A 5484-nucleotide genomic window follows, 5' to 3' on the forward strand; every position below is an offset into this window, starting at 1 on the left:
AAATACATTCTCGAATAAATAGACAAGACAAAAAATAAAACATTATCGTACTCATATATAATTAATTTAATTACAGATGTAACATGAATATAAATAAATGAGAAAATGTGCACAATAAGTATGGTGTTACTAATAAATACACAAAAATAATTCAATATAATTAATGTATAACATTATATTTTTGTGTATAGTTTATAAAAAATAGTGATACTTGTCTTTAGTATCTTTATATTATAATTCATTATGAAGTGATTCACCAAGCATGTTCGCCACAGTTGTGGTCCTTTAATAATGAATTTATTCAAATTCAGATTTTCGGAATTTTCATTTGACAAAACAAAAGTTTGCATCTCCTAAGAACAATCTTTAAATAGCACAAAATATTTAAAAATTTGAAAATATGGTCTTTAAGTATATTTAAAAATACCAAAAATTAGATTTTGAACAACTGCAGTATTAAAGAAAAAAATAAAGTGAGCATATAATTTGGAGAATTAAACTATAAATAATACAATAAAATTCATTGCTACAATATTAATATTGCATAAAATTTCATATAACCTACTTATAAAGATATACTTATAAGATAAATCTACATAACACTATAAATCTAATTAATAGATATACTATGATCTTATTATAAAACAAACTATTTTACAAATATTTTTATTTAAAATATTAATCATCGAATTTAAATATAAAACATAATTATATTACTGACCGGTAGCCAATCATTAATGAGGTATACTTGAAACCTACTTTAAAGTAGGTAGTGCGAGTTCAAGGTGTTTTATAATATATACTATATTTTTTTAGGCCAACAAAATTACTGTTTATTCGACTGAAATGTATTTAGGTACTTATTGTACATTGTTTGCATATATTAATATTGTTGCTATATTATTTTAATTGTATTATTGAATTTTAAATGCTTTATAATTTGGAATTTGGTAAAAAATAACTTAACCTGCCAATAAAATGAATTAACTCATTACATTGGAAAAAAAGTAACTCCTTGTTTAATTTAGTTAAAAGTAACTAAACTTAAATTTTTTATTTCATTAATGCTCAGCCTTAATTGATAAATTTATCATAAGATACTTTAGTTCATTTTTATTTGTTTAAAGTCACACAACCCAGAGTATTATTGGAAATACAATAGTTATCAAGTTTCAGTGTTTCACTAAAATTCACATTTTTTGTAATTAGTCAGTAAACAGTCACTCACACTAATGATTACTTACTACGCACACATTTATATGACCTGCATACACACACATAGAAAATTGCCTATATTAAACTCCTTCAAAACGGTCAGTAATGATACCCCTTAAGTAGTTTTACTCAAGTTATCTAGTTAATATAATTTAGTTTATAAATTAATATAAAAACTCGAATAAATAGTTTTTAACTTTTCAAATCTTAGAATAATAAATTATACAAATTTTAATAATTATAATACATTTTATTTTAAAAAAATTGTAAAGATGAAATATTCCAACATGTTTTTTTCACTAAATCGACATTTTTAACAAAATATAAAGAAAATTGCAATAAAATTTAGTACAATTACTTAAAATCATTATAATAATTATGTATCTAAATGTATAGATAAGTATTACTGTATAGTACTTATATCTATATTTATCTCTGTGTGTACCCAAGTATTCCAACTCCTCCAAACGGCTGTACCGATTTTGATGACATTCTTTGTGTGTTCTTGAGTGGGTCTTTGTATGATTTGGATTCACAATTAGACCAGATAGGCTCAATTCTGGAGGGTGCTCAAACAGGGATTTTGAGATTTACGATGAAAATTTTTGTTTATAAATGGTTGCTATTTATTATAGGAGAAATAATTAGTAGAAATTAGTATTTATTTATTATTGGTTGCCATTGGTTATTTGGGCAGATCAGGTACAAGTATGCATCAAATTGAATTTTCGCAAATTGCCTACCAGTGTTGCACTTACTGCAGCGAGTTACTCCCTAAAGGAGTTGAACAAACACAAATTTTTCAGAGTTGTAATTCTAACGGACATCAAAGTGCGCAGGATCAACTAGTGTTATATATATATTTAATATTTATATATACTTCTAATATTTTTATTCACAAATTTATTTGTGTAGTATGTACGTTGAACTGTTATAACCTAGAAGGGAAAACGTTGTTGATAATATATTTTTTTTTTTTTATATACATATAATATATTCTTATAACTTATAATTGGTAACTTTGAAGTTATAATAGTAACACGCAATATAGAAATGCACTTAAAAGTTAAAAATTAAAATTAATTATTCTTAATATTTAAATTTTAAAAGTGCATTGGTGGACTAAAGTGAAATATTATTTCAGATTTTTAGAGTAAATAATAAAAATAATCCAGAACTCAGAAAATTAACATACACTTAATTTGTAAAAAGAAATAAAAATATAAAATACATCTAAGAATCAAAATAAAAATTTGCACTTACACATTGAAACGAAAATAATAAATAGTAAGTACTAAGCACAAAATAAAGATAAACAATGATAAAAATAAAATAAAACAAGCTGTTTTTTATTTAATAAATATTTATATTTATAAATAATAACTAAGTATGACTGTTTCTTGTAAATATTATATTTAATAAATCATTTTTAATGTTCATCATACATTTTGTAAACACAACAAACTAAATTTTTTTCAAATTGAGTTTATAACAAACATTTAGGAACAACATTACAGGAACAACGTTAGTTAATATCACAAAACTACAAAAGTTAAGTACTCAATAGTTAATATAAATTATAATAATTATATAGTACCTATATATAATTATTAAATAACATATTAAAAAAAATCATTTTTTAAATTGCTTATTGCCTCTTATAATCATTATATTTCCTGAAATAGTTTCCATCATATTTGTAAGTTAATCTGACAAAATGAATTTTAATGAGGAAAAGCTTCCTTCTACACTGACTTGAAGAATATTAAAATTATTTAATTATTATTCAAAAAAATACAGTTGTAAATTATTTAAAAGTTTTAAACTAATTACTTGTGTTGCTGGAACAGCTAATAAAACTTGGTCTTATCTGTATAGTTCAGGCCTAGATTTTTGTTGTCGTTTCCAATACTCAACAATATTCGTTATATTATGTTCCTTAGATATATTGTCAAACACTTCTAATAAAAGTTGAATTGTAGCTTGAGTAGAGAAACTATACTTAACTATAACTTTTGATCCTAAGGGCACTGCTGTTTCATTATTATTAAGAATAAATGATTCAAAGTAATCTTCTATTAGTGGTTCATCACTTCCTGTAGAATTATTAAATTCTTCTGCTTCAGAATTATTTAAATCTTGTATGGTTAGGTTATCATCATTGGCAGTATTCATTGAAATCATTAAATCATATATGTTTGTTAAATGCTCTTTTGCTATATTTTTATCAGAATAATCCAAAAGAATTTCAAATCTTGGATCCAAATAAATAGCAATAGTAATAATGAAAATTAAACACAATACGCATGTGATTTGAAATATTAGGATAATAATATTATTATAATATTATAATATAATATAATATACTCTAAGACCTTTATAGTTCCCAGCAGAGAATAGTTCATTTTTTAGCAACAGTTTTTGTCTAACCATCATTATTTGATAAATAGAATTACAAACAGTAGGTAGAATCAATATTTTGAATTTTATTTTGAGTTTGTGACCAAGTACAGTAAAATCACCTAATGTGATGTCTTGTCTTTGTAGTGACAATGAAGGTTCTCTAACTGGTGTAAGTGACTTTACCTACAAGAAATTAAAATTCAATTAATTGGTTATTTTTTAATTTAAAAAAAATATTAAGCTGTTTACTAAATTTCCAATTGATGTCCGTCTCTAGTCATATGCCTGTATAAAACAATTAAAACATTTTGTTTTTCATGTCTATGGACTCAAAACTTATTAGTTTCCAATTTTTAACTTAATTTTTCTGTGTTTATTAACTTGATCTATTTTAATATGATTAGAGCGCAGATTCGTATGGTTTTAAATTCTAATAAAAACAATCAGTGAAAATTGTATGTATATCTCAGTAATTTTTTTTAGGTAACACGATAAACTAGAACCGAATTTACGTAAAAATTCACGTTTTACTAAATTTTTTTTTTGTTTTTCTCGGTGCTTTTGTAGACTAGGTACCGTTCATTTCGACATTCCCTATGCACCTACACAGTGGCGTAGCGAACTTTAAATCATATGGGAGCAAACAAATTATATATGACCTACCCCACCCTACTCCAACTGATGTATACGATACTCATATGTTCAAATAGGGGGGTGGGGTAGCACCCAAAATAAAGTTCAAAGACTGACCGTGTATATGGGCTTTATGAGGTTACGACCCACCACCACCCCACAGAAACCAGAAGCAATTGCTTCTGAAAAACATGATTCGCTACGCCACTGCACCTACAAGATTCACTTTCCCACCGGAATAGATGAAAAACGGAGCATTGTTTCGAATACTTATCGTGTACACAGACACAAATAATTAAAATTTATTAAGCAAAACGTAAATTTGCTTATAGTATCAATATAGACCGATTCACTCTAATTTTTAAACTAATGATGTTAAATGTGATCTGCTGATCGTAAATTTGCTATATAAGACGGAGACAATAAAATGCCCGTGTTACGTCTTAAATCGTGGAGCTGCATCGTTCACGAAATTTCGAAAATTTAATGCCCGCGATAATATCTTATCACTATGTACAACGAAATAGTAATAATTGTTATCAAATAAATAACAACGTAATATTTATTATTTTTTCGTATGCCGACTTTAAATTTGAATCACTCGCGAATCGCGATTATTTGAAATTAGAACAAAAAATGCAGACCACAGAACAGTCGTACAGAGTTCTATTCATACATTTTAGTAGAAAACCACCACGGATAAGTGTATTCTTTTCATTAAAACATCCAATATATCGCCTCGCCACATTACGTTAATCTTCATTTGTAAGTATTATTTTCCAGTTGTATTGATTATATGTGTTAATTATATGGAGTCAGTCTATTTTGTTAATTTGTTCACAAATATTGATTTCCAAAAAATCAATGAAATAGAAGCAAATAATGGCTAAAAATCTTTGAATTAAATGATTATCCCAATTTACCTGGCATAGAATTCTGCGGTAATCATTTCACAATAATTAGTGGTTGTAAACAATGCTCGGTAAATTAGTAAACATGGTCAAAGGCTGTCTCAAAACATAATCCAAACCACTTGTCTGGGATAGAGAAGTAAAATAAATGTTAGTGATTCACGGTACTACTAACGGTAATACTACGGTATTCATTGGTACTACTCTGAGCACGACTAGTAAATCGCATCTAAAAGGTAAAATTGTTTAACATAATTTGTAAATTAAGTAATTATATATTTTTTACAATTTGCATTTTCAGAAAATTTTGATTCTCCAACGA

This window comes from Acyrthosiphon pisum, chromosome X, assembly GCF_005508785.2.
Source record: "Acyrthosiphon pisum isolate AL4f chromosome X, pea_aphid_22Mar2018_4r6ur, whole genome shotgun sequence".
Classification (NCBI taxonomy): Eukaryota; Metazoa; Arthropoda; class Insecta; order Hemiptera; family Aphididae; genus Acyrthosiphon; species Acyrthosiphon pisum.